Genomic DNA, 23,545 nt, shown 5'->3' on the forward strand with positions numbered 1-23,545 from the left:
AGCTATACTCTAAGCAACACATACACGACTCGGACAGAGACAGATTTTGGAATGATATTCAGTTACCCAAAGTAGATCAGACCCAACTCCGGGGAATTAACTCCCCCATTACCCCAGAAGAAATAGTAGCCACAATCAAAGATTTAAAACTGGAGAAGACCCCGGGCCCTGATGGACTACCGGTGGAATTCTACAAAATCATGGGGTCAGATATTGCTGAGTCCCTGGCGAAGCTATTTAATGGATTGCTGGAAGATACTGTGACACCCTCGGCTAGACTCGCAGAGGCTCACATTAGTATTATACCAAAGGAAGGGCGTGATCCCCTCCTGACCCAGTCTTACCGGCCTATATCCCTGCTAAACCAGGATTATAAAATCCTGACAAAAATCCTGACGAATAGGCTGGCGGGAGTCTTACCATCCCTCATTCATAGTGACCAGACCGGTTTTGTTAAGGGGAGATCCTCTGTGACAAACATCAGAAAAATCCAAACAGTATTATTGGAAGGTGTCACGAGACAGTAAAAAGAGGGAACGCCACACAGAAGCAGCTTTACTACTAATTGATGCTGAAAAGGCCTTCGATAAGGTCTTGTGGGAGCACCTTTTCTACACTCTGGGGAAGATGGGGATAGAAGGCTCATTTGTACAGGCGTTATCCAATCTATATAAGACCCCACAAGCCTCCATTCTGGTGAATGGAGCGGCTTCACCCCCTTTCACAGGGCACGAGACAAGGGTGCCCCCTGTCTCCGCTTCTGTTTGACATAGCAATAGAGCCCCTGGCGTGGAGAATTAGGAATCACTTAGAGGGAATGCAGATAGGGGAAACAGTCTCACATATCTCGCTTTTTGCTGATGACATGGTATTATTTGTTCAAGACCCCTGTAGGAACATTCCTAGATTGATGGAACTAATTAGGGACTTTAGCAAGATCTCTGGATATGTGACCAACACAGATAAAACTGAGCTAATATGGCTGTTAGCCAAAGGCGACAAGCAGATACCAAACTTTGATTTCAAGGTAGTAGAAGGGAACTTTAAATATTTGGGAATAACCCTTAATTTAGATCCCCGGAAGTGGTACTCGATAAACTATGGCCCCCTGCTTAGTCAATTGAAGAACATGCTCAAAACATGGTCCCCGCTCCCGTTGTCCCTCTCGGGCAGAGTTGGACTTATAAAAATGGTGTACTTTCCAAAGATTCTCTACTTCATTCAGACACTCCCATTCCTACTTAAAAAATCAGACCTAAAGGAAGTAAAACAGATGGTCCTTAAATTCATATGGTCTAACAAAAAGCACAGAGTTAGCTACCTAAAGCTTACAGCTTCCCGTGAGATGGGGGGTCTGGCGTTACCTAACTTTGAATTCTATAATTGGGCAGCTCAATGCAAGTTCGCCATTGACTGGTTGACGGGGCAGGAAAAATTTACAAACACTAACTTAGAGAAAACATTAATAAAACCTTGGACATTAAATATGTTACAACACATGACCCACTCACAGGCAACTAAGTATCTGACGGACATTGATCTACTCAGCCAACCCGCGAGAGCGTGGAGGCTAACATGTAAACAGTTAGGAGGTAATAATAGACTACTAACCTTCTTGCCATGGGGGGGAACCCTGAATTTCCTGCGGGATTTACATCTGAGGCTTTTAAGCATTGGAGGGAAAGGGGACTGTGTACTGTGGGGCAAGCCTTAATTCCAGGAGGGAAACACATGCAAACATTTGAAGCCCTGAGGCAGACATTTGGGTTGCCTAGAACACATCACTACGCGTACCTTCAGGCTAGGCATTATTATGAGGCACTGCTCAGGGAGGGAAGGGGAGTGGAACAGGCGCAGATTCTGCAAATTGTGCATTTAGTAGAACAAGGTAATACATCCATTTCTCCGCTCTACAGGAGCTTGAACAGGGGGGTGAACTCATCATGCACGAATAAAATTGCTGAGGTCTGGAGCTCCTTATTGGGTGAGCAGATTTCTAGTAAGGAGATAGAGGAAAGCATTCTTAAGGTTAAACGAGCTACTCTTTCATCTGAGATGAGAGAATCACATTTCAAACTCATACACAACAGCTATATAACTCCCAGGAAATATCAGAAGTGGAAAACCGACAGGGAGGATAAATGCCCAAAGTGTGGTAAGAGAGAATCAGGCATTAGACACATGATGTGGAGATGCCCTAATATAGTTAAATTCTGGAAAATGACAACGTATTGGGCAAACCTTAGTATGCATACACGCACTCATGACCTAACGTTTAAAAATATCATACTGCTAGACTTTGGAGAAGTTCCGAGAGATTCTAAGCTATTTATGGCCAACATAGTTCTGGTAGCTAGACGCTTAATCTTCCAAAACTGGATCAAACGTAACCCACCTACTGTAGCACAGTTGAAACAGGCACTCCTTAACCAATTGTTTATTGAGAAGTCAGATGGGTTGGGAGACATGACTAAGAGAGTGAAATCTTTTATCACGAAGTGGGAACCCTTCATCCACACACTCCCAGCGACTCTAAGTAACATGATTATAGCACCGTTCAAACATACAGACTACATACTTGAGGCTAATTTGAGAGGGGAGTGGAACTAGACTACAAAAGGAATTGTGAGAGATGGGAGGAGAGGTGAAGCAATCCGAGTTGGCGAATGTTGTTTAGGGTAATATTGTTGGTATTATGTTTATGTTAAAAAACTGTGTCCTACAGGAGGACTGAACTAAGGTTCATAGGCTTTTATAATATGTTTTGAAGGAACTGTATTTCTCAAGGACATTCTCTTTGACCTCACTACAGATGAAGAAGCAGTGGACTCAGCCTATTATTAAGAACTATAAGCTATGTTGTAATTTTGTGTTGATGTGCTCATGTTGAGTATGAGATGTTCTGTTCTTCCTGTATGCGGCACACAAAAATAAAGATATTTAAAAAAAAAAAAAAACAGAAGTGCGGAGTGGGAAGGAGAAGGACCTGACATGGAAATTTGGTCATCTGCTGGCAATTTAACAAGGCTGGACATATCTTTAACCTAATTGAAGGGAATTTGTTCCCCGGTGTTCCAATTGACAGTATTTTTTCATATATATATATTAGAGAGAGAGTTTTCAATTTAATTACACTTTAATTTTTCCAGTTTTAAATTGAAATATAGGCAGTTTAATGTCTAAATATACTTTAAAACATAGAACAAATAAACAAATGGACAGGAAAAATAAATCATGGAATTGTTATGTTTAACAAAATTTAATCAAAGTTTTTACTAATCAAAGTAGCCACCTTTTGCATGTAGCAGCCTAATACACTTGTGGTATTCTTTCTAGAATGGAAAAAATGTGTTCATAAATAAGTTATTTTTAATATTGTTGCAGTAGTTCCCCCAAATGTGTTGCACTTGTAGATTGATTTGTTTCTACCCTTCTGTCCAGTTCTCTGACCAGTTCCTCCTAAACAAGCTTGATGAGGTTTTTTAAGTCTGGAGATTCTGCTGGCCATTCCATAATTTGAAATCTTCCATCTTGTTCTTTTCTTATAAGGTAGTTCAGACATAGCCTGGAGCTATGTTTTGAGGCATTATCTTGCTGTAGGATTAACTCCAGGCCAACTAGGCGTATTCCAAAAGGAACTGCATGAAGCAGTCTGTAAAATGCTGTGGTAGTCTTTTTGATTCAGGGTACTACTAACTCTGTGCAAGTCAACAATTCTCAATCCAGCAAAGGAGCATTAGGAAGACAACCCCTATTGCCCTTTAGGTGAAGGCTTATTAAATTCTGAGAGTCAAAGCCACAGCTCCTAAAATGTTTATTCTGTATTCAAATTGTTTAGATTAGTCTATATATATGTACATGAAATACTATTATTTGGCTAATAAAAATGTCAATTTATCAACCTCAGTCTTGGTATGTGTATAAACAACAGCCAAGTTTAAATTTAAGAAAAGGAGTCATCCTCACATATAGGCCCAGATATACAAAGCATTGACAGACCGTCTGGAAACTGCTTAGCTGGTCGACATATACAAAGAAAAGGGGAGTGTCTGAGCAATGATGGCAATCGACAATGTCTTTCCCATAGAAATCAATGAAAATATGATGTCATCATTACCCGCATCGCCGACATCGTTTACCTCATCTCCTTGACAAAATATACATTTAAAAATATATGTTTATGTTTCAAATAATAACAAGCAACCATTAAAGGCACAGTCAACACCAGAATTTTTGTTGTTTTAAAAGATAGATAATCCCTTATTTACCAATTCCCCAGTTTTGCATAACCAACACAGTAATAATTATACACATTTTACCTCTGTAATTACCTTGTATCTAAGCCTCAGCAGCCTGCCCCCTTATTTCAGTTCTTTTGCCAGACTTGCATTTTAGCCAATCAGAGCTGTCTCCATGGTAAATTCACGTGCATGAGCTCAATGTTATCTATATGAAACATCTTAACTAATGCCCTCTAGTGGTGAAAACCTATCAAAATGCATTTAGATTATAGGCGGCCTTCAAGGTCTAAGAAATTAGCATATGAACCTCCTAGGTTTAGCTTTCAACTAAAAATACCAAGAGAACAAAGCAAAATTGGTGATAAAAGTAAATTGAAAAGTTGTTTAAAGTTACATTCCCTCTTTGAAACATGAACGTTTTTTTTGGACTTGACTGCCCCGTTAAATACCATTAAGATATATACAATACTTTCAACAATATGCATTATAAATGAAAATTCATATAATTTAAACATTGACTGACCCCTAAACTGACATAACCTAAAACTAACTATAGAAGCTAAGGCCCTACACATAAATATTCAATATTTAAAATGATGCATTGTTATGTAGAATGCATCTTGTTTAAATATTTGCATATAAATTTAAAATTTAATTAATGTTGCTTATTGTGTTTTTTATTTGTACTTAAAGATAGTAAAATTAACATTATAGTTCTACATAACTGCATGCCTGTTAAGTAAAAGTATTATTTAATGCTACTGACTATTATAACATAAATATATATTAACATACAGTATATATATATATATATATATATATATATATATATATATATATATATATATCTATGTTATCACTAATAAACACAACAAGATAACATAAAAACATTTTAATGTATATGCAATGCTTAAAACAATATGCAATATACATGCATATCATTTTTAATATTGAACATCAATGCAAAGCCTAACTACAGTATATCTACAATCTTTGAAATAAAATGCATGGTCATGTATAATGCATATTAGTTTAAGTATTGGATAATTAAATGCATTTATTATTTTAAATAAAAATACATTTTAAAATAGATATTTATGTTATAAAAGACAGTTGCATTATAAATATAGTATTACATAACTGCATGCCTGTTACATAATAAAACAATTGTAATACTAATGCTTTTTGTAACATGACTATGCATTTTAAAATATATGTATATTTTTAAAATAAAAATCAAAACAAGAAAAAATAAATATATATTAGTTTATATACATAAGAATGCATAACATTTTAAAAATTGTAGATAAATGCACTATTAACCCCTAAGCTTCCCTAAGCTAATCACCTTTATCAACCTCCATACAGGGGTGGTTAGGAAATTAAGGCCTAATAAATGGTAACCATCAATAATCACCTAATCAAGCCCCATACAGGTATGAGGGGTGGTTAGGAGATGAAGGCCTAATAAATGGTAACCATCAATAATCACCTAATCAACCTCCATACAGGTATTAGGGGTGGTTAGGATATTAAGGCCTAATACATGGTAAACATCAATAATCACCTAATCAACCCCCATACATGTATGAGTGGTGGTTAGGAGATTAAGGCTTACAAAATACTAACAATAATCATTGCATAGCATTAGTTAGCATTTTTGTAACATCATATGTTTACATCTCTTAAGTGAGCATTTATAAGTGATGCTTTAAGTATTGGGCAAAATAATTATACAAGACTTATACTCAATACTCATCACACTGCTGCTTATTAAGCTAACAAACTGCCTATTGACATTTACTTAGGAATGCACTCTACAGCAAGTTAACCCTACTCTCTCTCTTCTGCTTTCAGGTATATGAATTGGGTCCTGCATCATCTTCTGCCAAATTCACAGCTTTCTGTGGTTATTAAACTCTGTCTAACTCTCTCTTTTGGTATGTGAATTGGGTCCTGCATCATCACCTGCCAAATTAACTGATTTCTGTGGTAATTGGAGAAAAATTTTGAAAATAGTGACGGCATCACAGGTATCATTCAGATGAAGTTTAATGGGAGAATCTCAAGACCATAGATACATGCGATGTTTCGGACCTACATGGTCCTTAATCATGCATGAAGACAGGTGTGCAAATGCAGTTTAAATCACTAGCCCTGACCAATCACATTGCAGACATCTCATTAGGGATTATTAACCCTTAAAGTGCAAAAAGTGCAATCTTACAATGAACAGTAACATCTTGTGGTTACAAAAGATTATTACAATGGACTTCAAAATAAATCATAAAAACAAATGCAAATCATAATCAATATTCAGACCTTGTGGATGTAAAGTATTGAGGAATTGAATCCACCACACTTCTTTCTGTTTAAATTTTAGCTCTCTATCCCCTCCCCTCCCCTCCTTAAAGGTGGTATGTGATTGATGACCTGGAAATGGAGTTGGCTTACTGAGTGTCCCTTTTGGACAAAATGTGCAGACAGTGATAATGTCATATCCTTAGACCTAATAGATGTCTTGTGTTTACTAAACCTGTCTCTAACGGCTCTAGTGGTCTCGCCTATCTAACAAAGTCCACATGGACATTTTACCAAAAAAACGTATATTCTGTTTGGCATGTGAAAAGGCCATTAATTCTCAATTGTTTCCTTTTATCATTTAGTGTCAAATGTTTGCCTTTAAAGGGATACTAAACCCAATTTTTTTCTTTCATGATTCAGATAGAGCATTCAATTTTTAGCAAATTTGAATTTACTCTTATTATCAAAGTTTCTTTGTTCTCTTGGTATTTTTATTTGAAAAGGCAGGAATATTAGCTTACAAGCTGGCCCATTTTTGGTTCAGCACCCTGATTGGTGGGTAGATTTAGCGACCAATAAGCAAGCTGTACCCAAGTGCTGAACTAAAGATGGGCCGGCTTGTAAGCTTACATTCCTGCTTTTTCAAATAAAGATACCAAGAGAATGAAGAAAAAATGATAACAGGAGTAAATTAGAAAGTTGCTTAAAATAGCATTCTGTATCTGAATCATGAAATAAAAAAATTGGGTTCAGTATCCCTTTAATTATGGAATTGCACGGTGCACAATGTAGACAGGGATAGCATCCTTTATTAGGTGTAGTTAAATAGTTAATGATAGGTTTTCTATTTGTACCTACATCTGCTTTTACTAAATTCTCTCTGAGATTCCTTACCCTCCGATAAGATGGCATAGGGGGCAATTTAAACATTTCCAAATCCGGATTATATTTGGACAACACATACCAATGCTTTCTAATAATAATGTAAATCTCATAGTTATTGTTACTATACTCAGTAGAGAAAACCAATCTTTCTGCCTTTCTATCTTTTCTTTTATCAGTACTGGCATCACTCAAATTGCTAATAGTCTGTTCAATCATATGGGTGGGATAGCCCCTACTGATGAATTTCTTACCCATAGTTCTAAATCTTGATGGTAATATATTCTCATCACTTACTATCCTTTGTGTGTGCAAAAACTGTCTCTTTGGTATGGATTTAAATACATTATCCGGATGGAAACTATCATACCTTAGTAAGGTGTTTCTATCTGTGGGTTTCACATATAAATCAGTGACAAGTAAATTGTTCTCTTGATACACACTGGTACCTAGAAAGTTGATTTGAATGAATTGAGTGTATAAGGGTAAATTTCAAACCAGACATAGCAGAATTGATAATGTCAGAAATGATAATAAGGACTCCAATTTGCCCCCCCCCCCCCCCCACCATACTCCAAAAATGTCATCTATATAGCATAGCCACAGCTTGTAGTTTTGATTAAACAAACAATTATTATAGAGGAACTTCTCCTCAAACCCACTCATGAAGAGATTGGAGTATGAGGGGGCAACATTAGAGCCAGAGGCTGTGCCCCTTTTCTGCATGTAAAATGTGTTCTGAAACAAAAAGTAATTGCAATAAAGCACAAGTCTTAACAGGTCATCAAAAAAGTCACTTTGTTTCATATTATATTTTCCACTCTTTTTCAAAAAATCCCCTTCAGTGGACAATCCTGTCTCATGGGGAATGGAGGTATAGAGACTTGCCACATCAAAATAGAAGAGAATATAAATTTCTTGTATTTCAACAGTTTTAATTTTCTCCAAAAAATCCCCTGTATCTTTTAAAAAATATTTCTGTGTTTTAACCATAGGGAATAAGACCCTGTCCAGAAAAATAGAGATGTTGGAAAATACAGACTCTGTGTAAGCAACAATTGGGCAACCAGGTGGGTGAGTAAGGTTTTTATGGATTTTGGGCAAAGTATAAAAAAACGGATGTTACTGGATGTTTTCTCCACAGGTATTTAGTAATGATGTTATTATTAAGGGCCCTATCCAATACCATTTTGATCTCTTTTTTTAAAGACAACAATGGGTTATTATCCAAAATTTCATACACTCCTCCATCTGATAGTTGTTCTAATATCTCTTGAGTATAAATCTTAGTATCAAGGATAACCACTGCTCCTCCCTTGTCCGCACTTTTAATTGTGATGTTTTTATTCTCTTTTAATTTATCAAGGGCTGCTTTTTCCTCTTTAGTGAGGTTGTGGCATAAAGATGTATGTTTAAGACTCAGCTTTTTCATTAGCCCAGAAACATTGTTCTGTACGAATGTAATAAATGTTTCCACCCCCAAATTGTTATGAGGGGGTACAAAGTTAGATTTTTTTATACAAGCCTAGAGATTTTAAATCAATGCTTTCTGTGATGATAGCAGGATGTGATGTCACTAGCATGTGGGCGGGGCTTAGGTCCGGTGTCTGTGTGGCAGTTAGTTTAGTACAATCAACCTGTCTGGATGTGTATTGCTATGCTCTGTAATAAAATAGAGTTGTACCATCATTGCTGTGTCCTGCATATGTCCTGCATCTCATGACATGGTGTCAGAAGTTCTGGACTACGCTTCTGTTTCTGATGATGACGATGTCAAAGTTTACCCCACCTGAGCCTTTTGACTTTTCTCAGCCTGCAGCTTGGCCCACATGGCGTCAGCGGTTTCAGCGCTTCAGGATTGCATCCAAACTGAACAAGGAGAGTGGTGAAGTACAAGTTAATTCTCTTTTATATTCTATGGGGAAAGATGTAGAGCCAGTGTTCAATGCTTTTACTTTCCAAGAAGGGGACGAAGTTAACTTTGATATAGTTATGGATAAACTCAGTGCCCACTTTGTGCCCAAAAGAAATGTGATTCATGAGAGAGCTTGTTTTCACAAACGTAATCAGCGTGTGGGAGAATCTGTGGAGTCATTTGTGCGCAGCCTGTATGAATTAGCTGAATTCTGTGAGTTTGGTGTTGCTAAAGAAGAGCAAACCAGAGACAGAATAGTTATTGGAATTGCAGATGCTGAAGTCTCCCTGAAGCTGCAGTTAGAGCCTGATTTAACGTTAGACGGGGCTATTAGGATGGCCCGCCAGAGTGAACTGGTGAAAAAGCAAAGTGCTGATCTGAGGTCTGAGAGTATTGTGGATGAAGTGCAACAGTCTAGGAAAATTACTAGTGAAAGGCACAGTGTGAGCGGTAGATCTAAAGTACTGGAAAGGCCTAGAAGTGGATGGGCGCAACATGGCCGATGCACACGGTGCTACCGGGCTCATGATCAGAGTGCTATATGCCCGGCCAGAGATAAAAGATGCAGAAAATGTAACAGAATAGGCCATTTTGAAGTGGTGTGTAAAACTGAATACATTAAGGAGATGCAGGTGGACAGTGACCAGGAGGGTCAGGAAGTGTCTTTTGTGGGGTCTGTTGTGGAACGGACAAGCTCAGAGGAAGATTGGAAAGTTACCTTTACTGTAATGGGAGCCAATGTTGATTTTAAGATTGACACAGGAGCTGATATCACTGTAATGTCTTTTGCTGAATTTATGAAACTGCCTCGACAGCCCCAGCTGGCGAAGGTTACTACAAATGTTCATAGTCCTGGTGGCCGCATTGATTGTGTGGGGAAATTTCTTGCCAGCTGTGAGTACAAACAAAGGAAGTTCACCATGTGGGTGCATGTGATCCGAGGTCAGTGTGTTAACAGTTTATTGAGCAGAAAAGCAGCCTGTGACTTGGGCCTCGTGGCCAGAGTGAATGAGATCTCTGAAGATATGTTTGGCGAGTTGGGCCTACTGAGCTGCAAACCTGTCCGTATAGCACTTAAAAGTGACGCAGTCCCGTACAGTATTTCTACTCCTCGTAGAATTCCGTTCCCGCTCATGCCTCAAGTGGAGAAAGAGCTCATGCGCATGAAGTCTATGGGGGTTATTGAAGAGGTTGTTGAAGCAACTGATTGGTGTGCCCCCATTGTTCCAGTTGCAAAGAAAAACGGAAAGGTGCGCATCTATGTGGACCTGAAAAGGTTGAATGAGGCAGTGAAGAGGGAGAGATTTGTGCTGCCGACACTGGAAGATATAGCCCCGAAGTTGGCTGGGGCGAAGTTCTTTTCCACATTAGACGCTTCTAGCGGCTTTTGGCAGATCCCCCTGGATCCAAAGTGCCGCAAACTGACTACCTTTATCACTCCGGTAGGTCGGTTCTGTTTCTGCAGACTTCCCTTTGGGATATCCTCCGCTCCTGAGATCTTTCAGCAGGGAATATGATTTTGTACATTCCACGTCAAGTCCACATTATCCGCAGGCCAACGGAATGGCTGAAAGGGCAGTTCAAACAACAAAATTCATTCTAAAGCAATCTGAACCGTACCTAGCCCTCTTGTCATACAGGGCGACGCCCATTCAAGCCACCGGGTTTAGCCCGGCACAGCTGATGCTAGGACGCCAGATTCGCACCACTTTACCCTCAGTGGGTGTCTTCAAGCCGCCTGGCCCTGTTCCTCGGGACGAAGTCCTTAGGAGGGATGAAGATGCCAAAAAGGGTTATCGTTTCTTCTACGACAGGAGACATTCTGTCAGGCCTTTACAGGAACTGAAAGCGAGCCAAAGTGTCAGAATTAAACTGGATGATGAGAAGAAATGGAAGACGCCTGCTACGGTAGTGGGCCGCTCTCCAGAACCAAGGTCTTACACAGTCCTTACAGAGGGAGGGACGGTTACACGCCGTAACCGAAGACATCTTCAGCCTGTACCTGAGAGTCTGGAACCGGATACCTCAGTACCACCGCCGGTGGGATCCCCTGTTCTAAGAGAGGTGCCTTCCCCTCAGCAAGATCATAGCGGGGATATATCTTTGCCTCCAGCAGACTCTTGTTCACCATCTTCTGTATCAGAGGACAGTTCATGCAAAGTTACATCAAGCGGAAGAGTGGTGAGGCTTCCGGCCCGATACAGGGACTGACTTTAGCTAGAACAGTGACCGGAAGTATGGGCAGAATAATCCCATGGTCACTGTGGACTAGGGTAGTCTACCCCTATGTCCAAGTCAGGATGTAATTTATTTGTTCATGTTTTCTAATCTATCTGTTTTTATAATGTTCTAAAACAAAATGTTGTTGTATACCCTGTTGGTGTACCTTGTTATTTAATATATGCGAATGTATGCTTTGCCTTTGAAAAAGGGGAAGATGTGATGATAGCAGGATGTGATGTCACTAGCATGTGGGCGGGGCTTAGGTCCGGTGTCTGTGTGGCAGTTAGTTTAGTACAATCAACCTGTCTGGATGTGTATTGCTATGCTCTGTAATAAAATAGAGTTGTACCATCATTGCTGTGTCCTGCATATGTCCTGCATCTCATGACACTTTCAGTATCAGATGTACTAGTTACATTATTAGAAACATTTTTATTACCAAAAAAGGCTTTCAACCTAAGCAGCCTAAAGAACTTAAACAAATCCTTATCTAGTGCAAATTGATTGAGTTTGTTAGTGGGACTAAATGACTCAATCAATTTGCACTAAATAAGGATTTGTTTAAAGGTACAGTCTACCATAGAACTGTAATTGTTTTAAAAGATAGATAATCCCTTTATTACTCATTCCCCAGTTTTGCATAACCAACACAGTTATATTAATATACTTTTTACCTTTGTGATTACCTTGTATCTAGGAACCTTCTTCCAGCCCCATGATCACATGACTGTGACTGTTTATTATCTATTGTCTTAAATTAAGCATTGTATTGTGCTAGATCTTAAATAACTTTCTGTGCCTGAACACAGTGTTATCTATATGGCCCACATGTACTTTCTGTCTCTTTGTGTTGAAAAGAGATTTAAAAAGCATGTGATAAGAGGCAGCCCTCAAAGGCTTAGAAATTAGCATATGAGCCTACCTATGTTTAGTTTAAACTAAGAATACCAAGAGAAAAAAGCAAATTTGATGATAAAAGTAAATTGGAAAGTCAATAAAATTAAAAGTCCTATCTGAATAATGAAAGTTTAATTTATACTTGACTGTCCCTTTAAGTTCTTTAGGCTTGTATAAAAAAATTGGAGTCCTTCTTATCATTTTCTGATATTATCAATTCTGCTATGTCTGGTTTGAAATTTACCCTTATACACTAGATTCATGAAATCAACTTTCTAGGTACCAGAGTATATCAAGAGAACAATTTACTTGTCACTGATTTATATGTGAAACCCACAGATAGGAGCACCTTACTAAGGTATGATAGTTTCCATCCGGATAATGTATTTAAATCCATACCAAAGAGACAGTTTTTGCACACACAAAGCATAGTAAGGGATGAGAATATATTACCATCAAGACTTAGAACTATGGGTAATAAATTCATCAGTAGGGGCTATCCCGCCCATGTGATTGAACAGACTATTAGCAATCTGACACAGAGTGATGCCAGTACTGATAAAAGAAAGGATAGGAAGGTGGAAAGATTGGTTTTCTCTACTGAGTATAGTAACAAAAGCAATGAGAGTTACAGGATTATTAGAAAGCATTGGCATGTGTTGTCCATATATAATCCGGATTTGGAAATGATTAAATTGCCCCTATGCCATCTTATCGGAGGGTAAGGAATCTCAGAGAGAATTTAGTAAAAGCAGATGTAGGTACAAATAGAAAACCTATCATTAACTATTTAACTACACCTAATAAAGGATACTATCCCTGTCTACATTGTGCACAGTGCAATTCCATCATTAAAGGAAAACATTGGGCACAAACTGATTAAAAGGAAACAATTGAGAATTAATGGCCTTTTCACATGCCAAACAGTGGCCTAGATTTAGAGTTTTGTCGATAACGACCCGCGTAGCTAACGCTGGCTTTTTTCTGGCCGCACCTTTTAAATACCTCTGGTATTGAGAGTTCACAGAATGGCTACGTTAGGCTCCAAAAAGGGAGCGTACAGGCATATTTAACGCCACTGCAACTCTCGATACCAGAGTTGCTTACGGACGCGGCTAGCTTCGAAAACGTGCTCGTGCACGATTCCCCCATAGAAAACAATGGGGCTGTTTGAGCTGAAAAAAAACCTAACACCTGCAAAAAAGCCGAGTTCAGCTCCTAACGCAGCCCCATTGTTTCCTATGGGGAAACACTTCCTACGTCTGCACCTAACACTCTAACATGTACCCCGAGTCTAAACACCCCTAACCTTACACTTATTAACCCCTATTCTGCTGCCCCCGCTATCGCTGACCCCTGCATATTATTATTAACCCCTAATCTGCCGCTCCGTGAACCGCCGCTATTTACATTATCCCTATGTACCCCTAATCTGCTGCCCCTAACACCGCCGACCCCTATATTATATTTATTAACCCCTAATCTGCCCCCCACAACGTCGCCTCCACCTTCCTACAGTTATTAACCCCTAATCTGCCGAGCGGACCGCACCGCTATTATAATAAAGTTATTAACCCCTAATCCACCTCACTAACCCTATAATAAATAGTATTAACCCCTAATCTGCCCTCCCTAACATCGCCGACACCTAACTTCAAACATTAACCCCTAATCTGCCGACTGGAGCTCACCGCTATTCTAATAAATGTATTAACCCCTAAAGCTAAGTCTAACCCTAACACTAACACCCCCCTAAGTTAAATATAATTTAAATCTAACAAAATTAATTAACTCTTATTAAATAAATTATTCCTATTTAAAGCTAAATACTTACCTGTAAAATAAATCCTAATATAGCTACAATATAAATTATATTTATATTATAGCTATTTTAGGATTTATATTTATTTTACAGGTAACTTTGTATTTATTTTAACCAGGTACAATTGCTATTAAATAGTTAAGAACTATTTAATAGCTAAAATAGTTAAAATAATTGCAAAATAAATCCTAACCTAAGTTACAATTAAACCTAACACTACACTATCAATAAATTAATTAAATAAAATACCTACAATTACCTACAATTAAACCTAACACTACACTATCAATAAATTAATTAAATACAATATCTACAAATAAATACAATGAAATAAACTAACTAAAGTACAAAAAATAAAAAAGAACTAAGTTACAAAAAATAAAAAAATATTTACAAACATCAGAAAAATATTACAACAATTTTAAACTAATTACACCTACTCTAAGCCCCCTAATAAAATAACAATGCCCCCCAAAATAAAAAAATGCCCTACCCTATTCTAAATTACTAAAGTTCAAAGCTCTTTTACCTTACCAGCCCTGAACAGGGCCCTTTGCGGGGCATGCCCCAAAGAATTCAGCTCTTTTGCCTGTAAAAAAAACACATACAATACCCCCCCAACATTACAACCCACCACCCACATACCCCTAATCTAACCCAAACCCCCCCTTAAATAAACCTAACACTAAGCCCCTGAAGATCTTCCTACCTTATCTTCACCATACCAGGTTCACCGATCGATCCAGAAGAGCTCCTCCGATGTCTTGATCCAAGCCCAAGCGGGGGGCTGAAGATGTCCATGATCCGTCTGAAGTCTTCATCCAAGCGGGAGCTGAAGAGGTCCATGATCCGGCTGAAGTCTTCTATCAACGGCATCTTCAATCTTCTTTCTTCCGGATCCATGTTCATCTTGCAGACCTCTGACGCGGAACATCCTGCTGGCCCGACGGACTACTGACGAATGAAGGCTCCTTTAAGGGACGTCATCCAAGATGGCGTCCCTCGAATTCCGATTGGCTGATAGGATTCTATCAGCCAATCGGAATTAAGGTAGGAAAATTCTGATTGGCTGATGGAATCATGGACATCTTCAGCCGGATCATGGACATCTTCAGCCCCCCGCTTGGGCTTGGATCAAGACATCGGAGGAGCTCTTCTGGATCGATCAGTGAACCTGGTATGGTGAAGATAAGGTAGGAAGATCTTCAGGGGCTTAGTGTTAGGTTTATTTAAGGGGGGTTTGGGTTAGATTAGGGGTATGTGGGTGGTGGGTTGTAATGTTGGGGGGGGTATTGTATGTGTTTTTTTTTACAGGCAAAAGAGCTGAATTCTTTGGGGCATGCCCCGCAAAGGGCCCTGTTCAGGGCTGGTAAGGTAAAAGAGCTTTGAACTTTAGTAATTTAGAATAGGGTAGGGCATTTTTTTATTTTGGGGGGTTTTGTTATTTTATTAGGGGGCTTAGAGTAGGTGTAATTAGTTTAAAATTGTTGTAATATTTTTCTGATGTTTGTAAATATTTTTTTATTTTTTGTAACTTAGTTCTTTTTTATTTTTTGCACTTTAGTTAGTTTATTTCATTGTATTTATTTGTAGATATTGTATTTAATTAATTTATTGATAGTGTAGTGTTAGGTTTAATTGTAGGTAATTGTAGGTATTTTATTTAATTAATTTATTGATAGTGTAGTGTTAGGTTTAATTGTAACTTAGGTTAGGCTTTATTTTACAGATAATTTTGTAATTATTTTAACTATTTTAGCTATTAAATAGTTCTTAACTATTTAATAGCTATTGTACCTGGTTAAAATAAATACAAAGTTGCCTGTAAAATAAATATTAATCCTAAAATAGCTATAATATAATTATAATTTATGTTGTAGCTATATTAGGGTTTATTTTACAGGTAAGTATTTAGATTTAAATAGGAATCATTTATTTAATAAGAGTTAATTTATTTCGTTAGAATAAAATTATATTTAACGTAGGGGGGTGTTAGGGTTAGGGTTAAAATTAGCTTTAGGGGTTAAAAAATTTATTAGAGTAGCAGTGAGCTCCGATCGGCAGATTAGGGGTTAATACTTGAAGTTAGGTGTCGGCGATGTTAGGGAGGGCAGATTAGGGGTTAATACTATTTATTATAGGGTTATTGAGGCGGGAGTGAGGCAGATTAGGGGTTAATAACTTTATTATAGTAGTGGTGCGGTCTGCTCAGCAGATTAGGGGTTAATAAGTGTAGGCAGGTGGAGGCGACGTTGAGGGGGGCAGATTAGGGGTTAATAAATATTGTCGGCAGTGTTGGGGCAGCAGATTAGGGGTACATAGCTATAATGTAGCTGGCGGCAGCGTGCGGACGGCAGATTAGGGGTTAATAATAATATGCAGGGGTCAACGATAGCGGGGGCGGCAGATTAGGGGTTAATAAATATAATATAGGGGTCGGCGGTGTTAGGGGCAGCAGATTAGGGGTACATAAGTATAACGTAGGTGGCGGTCGGCAGATTAGGGGTTAAAAAAATTTAATCGAGTGGCGGCGATGTGGGGGGACCTCGGTTTAGGGGTACATAGGTAGTTTATGGGTGTTAGTGTACTTTAGAGCACAGTAGTTAAGAGCTTTATGAACCGGCGTTAGCCTAGAAAGCTCTTAACTACTGACCTTTTTCTGCGGCTGGAGTTTTGTTGTTAGATTTCTAACGCTCACTTCAGCCACGACTCTAAATACTGGAGTTAGAAAGATCCCATTGAAAAGATAGGATACGCAATTGACGTAAGGGGATCTGCGGTATGGAAAAGTCGCGGCTGGAAAGTGAACGTTAGACCCTTTCCTGACTGACTCCAAATACCGGCGGTAGCCTAAAACCAGCGTTAGGAGCCTCTAACGCTGGTTTTCACGGCTACCGCCAAACTCTAAATCTAGGCCAGAGTATGCTATTTATTTGCTAAAATGTTCATGTGGGCTTTGTTATATAGGCGAAACCACTAGAGCCATCAGAGACAGGTTTAGTGAACACAAGACATCTATTAGGTCTAAGGATATGACATTACCAGTGTCTGCACATCTTATCCAAAAGGGACACTCAGTAAGCCAACTCATTTTCCAGGTCTTCGATCACATACCACCTTTAAGGAGGTGTAACATTTCAGCATATAACACACTGTTCCTTTAAGTAGGAAACTACCATAATGCCTTGGGCTATATAAACCCGCCTTCCTTTTACTTCATTGCTTGAGTATTTTGTTGCTAGCAAGTGATTCTTGCTTTCTTACTGAAGCCCTTTGTGATTATAGACTTTGTTCTTTTATAATCTCATTTGTTTTTCTACAGCAATTGCTTCCTGATCCTCTCCCTGCTTCAAGCACTGGACTGGCGGACCTCTCTTGCAGTTTGTGCATTGCATTTACTTTGGCTGACTGTTTCTCTGTAACCACTTACCTAAGCTGTATCCTACTCCAGACACCTGTTGGAGAGATCCAACACCTGCTGCAAACTCCTAATTGCACCTGCATTATTTCTCCCTGTACCAGAACCTGGCTTCTACCTCGCAGCACCTTTCTCTCTCAGCTGCTGCTGGAGATTTTCCTTGCAAGGAGCTCTGTTTTAGTGGAATCTGAATCACTCTGTTCAAATCCTGCTACTGTAGCAGCATACCAGTATTTCTTTATTTTTCTTTCTGCACATATATGTACTAAGTCACAAAATATAAATGTAAACCCTGTAGTGTTGGTTTCTACCTTATATAAGTGATATATTAACCCCTTAATGACCAAGGACGTGCAGGGTACGTCCTCTAAAAAAATACCCTTAACGACCAAGGACGTACCCTGCACGTCCTTGGTCTGGAAAGCAGCTGGAAGCGATCCTGCTCGCTTCCAGCTGCTTTCCGGTTATTGCAGTGATGCCTCGATATCGAGGCATCCTGCAATAACCCTTAGTAGCCATCCGATGCAGAGAGGGCCACTCTGTGGCCCTCTCTGCACCAGACATCTATGGCTTTCATCGTTAGTGGGTGGGAGCGTGTATGGGAGGCGGGTGGCGGCCATAGATGGCCCAGATGATGTGGAGGGGGGCGGGATCGTGGGCGGGGATGCCCGAGGGCGCGCACGGACGCGCGCACGTGCATGGGGAGGCGGGGCGGGCGCGTGCACGGGGAGGGAGCAGGTGGGAACCGCTACACTACAGAAAATAATATAAGAAAAATCTAAAAAAAATAAAAAAAATAAAGGTCATCAGCAAATGTTGGGTGCTCTGTGGAGGGAGGGAAGCTACACTACAGAAAAAAATGGGAGAAAAAAAAAATAAAACCATTTTTTTCTGCAAACTGGGTACTGGCAGACAGCTGCCAGTACCCAACATGGCCCCCAATAAGGCAGAGGGGGAGGGTTAGAAAGCTGTTTGGGGGGGATCAGGGAGGTTGGGGGCTATGGGGGGATTCTACAAAGCAGCATATGTAAATATGCCCAAAAAAAACAAAAAAAAAAGATACCTTTTATTTTAGTACTGGCAGACTTTCTGCCAGTACTTAAGATGGCGGGGACAATTGTGGGGTGGGGGAGGGAAGGAAGCTGTTTGGGAGGGATCAGGGGGTGTGATGTGTCAGGTGGGAGGCTGATCTCTACTCTAAAGCTAAAATTAACCCTGCAAGCTCCCTACAAACTACCTAATTAACCCCTTCACTGCTAGCCATAATACATGTGTGATGCGCAGCAGCATTTAGAGGCCTTCTAATTACCAAAAAGCAACGCCAAGGTCATATATGTCTGCTATTTCTGAACAAAGGGGATCCCAGAGAAGCATTTACAACCATTTGTGTCATAATTGCACAAGCTGTTTGTAAATAATTTCAGTGAGAAACCTAAAATTGTGAAAAAATGTAAGTTTTTTTTCATTTGATCGCATTTGGCGGTGAAATGGTGGCATGAAATATACCAAAATGGGCCTAGATCAATACTTGGGGTTCTCTACTACACTACACTAAAGCTAAAATTAACCCTAAAAGCTCCCTACATGCTCCCTAATTAACCCCTTCACTGCTGGGCATAATACACATGTGGTGCGCAGTGGCATTTAGCAGCCTTCTAATTACCAAAAAGCAAAGCCAAAGCCATATATGTCTGCTATTTATGAACAAAGGGGATCCAAGAGAAGCATTTACAACCATTTATTTCATAATTGCATAAGTTGTTTGTAAATAATTTCAGTGAGAAACCTAAAGTTTGTGAAAATATTTGTGAGAAAGTGAACAATTTTTTTTTATTTGATCGCATTTGGCGGTGAAATGGTGGCATGAAATATACCAAAATGGGCCTAGATCAATACTTTGGGATGTCTTCTAAAAATAAATATATACATTTCAATGGATATTCAGGGATTCCAGAAAGATATTAGTGTTCCAATGTAACTAGCGCTAATTTTGAAAAAAAAAGTGGTTTGGAAATAGCAATGTGCTACTTGTATTTATGGCCCTATAACTTGCAAAAATAGCAAAGAACATGTAAACATTGGGTATTTCTAAACTCAGGACAAAATTTAGAAACTATTTAGCATGGGTGTTTTTTGGTGGTTGTAGATGTGTAACAGATTTTGGGGGTCAAAGTTAGAAAAAGTGTGTTTTTTTCCATTTTTTCCTCATATTTTATAAAAAATTTATAGTAAATTATAAGATATGGTGAAAATAATGGTATCTTTTGAAAGTCCATTTAATGACGAGAAAAACGGTATATAATATGTGTGGGTACAGTAAATGAGGAAGAGGAAAATTACAACTAAACACAAACACTGCAAAAATGTAAAAATAACCTTGGTCCCAAACGGACAGAAAATGGAAAAGTGCTGTGGTCATTAAGGGGTTAATACTGTGATATTGCTTAAGTATTCATGGAGTTGTTTATCTTTCTCATCACAGTCACAATACTTTTTAATACATGTTTTTGCATATGTCAGGCTACAGCAAATTGAGATCCACACAAGCCTAATCTGTCAATTGTTTATACTTTAACCACAGGTTATTACATAATACTCAAGCCCAAAAATGGATCCAGCTGAGCTTGGAAATCATGTTGCGTGTTGAGTGGATACTTTAAATGCAGCAGTCAGAGAGCTGCAATTGGAGAATCAGAATCTCAAAACTTATATAACAGATTTTTTATCCTCAAAATGTAAATATTCCGGAACCACATGCATCTCCTCCTGAGACATTTTCTGGCAATAGATCCCAATATAGGGATTTTAGAAATGCCTGCCATTTACTTTTTGCCTTACGCCCAAAAACCTACTCCACTGAACTCCTAAAGGTTCTAACCGTCATTTCATACTTGAGAGGCGAACCTAGGGCATGGGCTAACACCTACTTTGAATCTCAAGATCCACTTCTAGATTCATTGGATAACTTTTTTGCTGCTATGTCCTCTCTATATGAAGACCCAAATAGGCAGACCACCGCAGATAATGCCCTTAGATCCCTGAAACAGGGAATGCGTCCAGTGGAGGAATTTATCGCCGATTTCAAACGGTGGATTCTGGATTCCCAATGGAACGAAGTTTCTCTGCGTACACAGTTTCACCTTGGGTCATCTGAAACCCTAAAAGATGAGTTAGCTAGAACAGACCTCCCAGACACTCTTGAAGGCTTATTTACGCTCTCCACTACTATTGACCGTCGTGTCAGGGAGAGGAAACAGGAAAAATACGCTGGCACTCCTCCATTCAAAGCGGCACCTTCACCGTCCTATTCATTACCACCTCCAAAACTTCAAGACCAGCCTATGGAAATTGGTATAATTCGTGGACCATTGTCTAGCGAGGAGGAAAACCATATACGCCTTCTGAACTTAGAGACTGTCCAACCCTAGCAAAACAAAAGAATGGTAAGCCTAACTTTACTGTTAACTGTTACACTACAAAAACTAATGCTTCTTCTTATTGTGTTATTCCTATCTCTCTACAGTGGGACCAAAATCATCTGACCACTGAGGCTGTTCTTGACTCCGGATCATGTGGAAACTCTGTTGATTTAAGTTTTGTTAATAATAATAAAATTCCTTTGATTCATAAAGCAAAACCCTTTTCTGTGCATGTCATTAATGGTACCCAAATTTTTACTGGTCCCATTTCACAGCAAACTATACCTCTTTCTATGTCTACCAATGACAATCATACAGAACACCTTGTGTTTGATGTTATTCCATCCCCTATGTTTCCGGTTGTCCTAGGATTACCTTGGTTGCGTTTACATCAGCCGCAGATAATGTGGAAGGAGTTAACTATCAACCTCAACTCTGAGTATTGTAGTAAAACTTGTTTCCCTGTTCCGTTAGTACTACAGGTCTCTGATCCCTGCTTGCCAAAGCATTACCATGACTTTAGAGATGTATTCGATAAAAAGGAGGCCGACTCACTTCCCCCTCACAGGCCTTATGACTGCCCGATTGATTTAGTGCCCAGTTCCACAATTCACTATGGTCATTTGTACCCTTTATCCCAACTAGAATTGAATCATTTAAAGACTTATCTTGATGATAACCTAAAAAAGGGTTTTATTAAGCCATCCTCCTCATCAGCTGGTGCAGCCTTCTTCTTTGTTATGAACAAAGATGGTAGTCTCCACCCCATAATTGACTATAGGGAACTTAACAAAAGGACTATAAAAAAACATTATCCACTGCCACTCATCCCTGAGTTAATAGAGAGGTTACAAGGCGCCAGTTATTTCACCAAATTGGACTTAAGAGGAGCCTATAACCTCATTAGGATTCGCTCAGGTGATGAGTGGCTGACTGCATTTCACACTAGATACGGGTTATATGAGTATAACGTCATGCCCTTTGGGCTATGTAACGCCCCCACTACATTCCAGCGGTTCATCAATGATATCTTCAGAGATATACTGGACGTGTATGTTGTTTATCTTGATGATATACTCATATATTCCAACAACCTCCAAGACCACATAAAGCATGTAAGATCTATTTTATCCCGTTTACGTACTCACCAACTTTTTGCAAAGTTGGAAAAATGTATCTTCGACTCTGATTCCATCACTTTCTTAGGGTATAACATTAGTCATAAAGGTATCCAAATGGAGCAAAATAAGGTACAGAAAATACTTGATTGGCCAAAAAGTGCAAAAAAGAGATACAACAATTTCTCGGATTTGCCTATTTCTATTGCAAATTCATAAGAGGCTTTTCTTCCATAGCTAAACCCCTAACTGATCTTACTAAGGACTGTCCAAAATATTTTTGGACAGACTCAGCTCAGTACTCCTTTGATTTTTTGAAAAAACAGTTCACTACTGCTCCCATATTACAGATTCCAAACCCAAAAGAGCAGTTCATCCTTGAGGTGGATGCCTCAGAACATGCCCTGGGGGCAATCTTATCCCAGAGAAAACCTCCAAAAAATATCATACATCCAGTTGCCTACTACTCCAGGGTTTTAAACCCTGCAGAACAACATTACCCAGTCGGCGAAAAAGAGTTACTTGCATTTAAAGTATCGTTTGACCATTGGCGTTATCTCTTGGAAGGCAGTGAACTGCCTATTCTCAATTTCACAGACCACCGGAACCTTCAGTATCTCCAAAGCAATAAGACGCTTTCCGCCAGACAGGTGAGATGTAATCTTTATTTTTCACGTTTTAAATACCTCATCAGTTACCGGCCAGGAAATAAAAATGCTAAAGCGGATGCCTTGTCTAGGAAAGCTCCTAAACCAACATATCCAACAAATCCGTCTACAGTTATTCCAAAAGATAACTTTGTGGGTATTCTTTCTCCCCTACAACAACAGATTAAGACTGCCCAAAGAACTGATCACCTCTTACCTCTAACCGACTTATATCAGGACAATCGTGGACTTTATTTTCATGAAAACCAACTCTATATACCTTTGAAACTCCGCCCGGAGATTCTTCATCTGGTGCATGACTCACCTCTTGCCGGACATCCAGGAATCCAAAAGACTATGGATCTGTTGAAAAGGAATTTTTGATGGCCATCTATATACAATGATGTCCAGCAGTACATTGCTAAATGTGTTACATGTGCTACCTCAAAACACTACAGAGAACACTCCTACAGCCTACTAATGTCCTTACCTATACCAGACCGTCAATGGTCTCATATTGCATGGTCTCAATAGATAGTCGAATTGCCTAGATCCTCAAACCATAATACTATTCTAGTGGTAGTGGATTTACTTACCAAGATGGCCCATTTCGTTCCCTGCCTTAACCTTCCTACTGCATAAACAACTAGTGCCCTCTT

This window comes from Bombina bombina, chromosome 4 (assembly GCF_027579735.1).
Source record: "Bombina bombina isolate aBomBom1 chromosome 4, aBomBom1.pri, whole genome shotgun sequence".
NCBI classification, from domain to species: domain Eukaryota; kingdom Metazoa; phylum Chordata; class Amphibia; order Anura; family Bombinatoridae; genus Bombina; species Bombina bombina.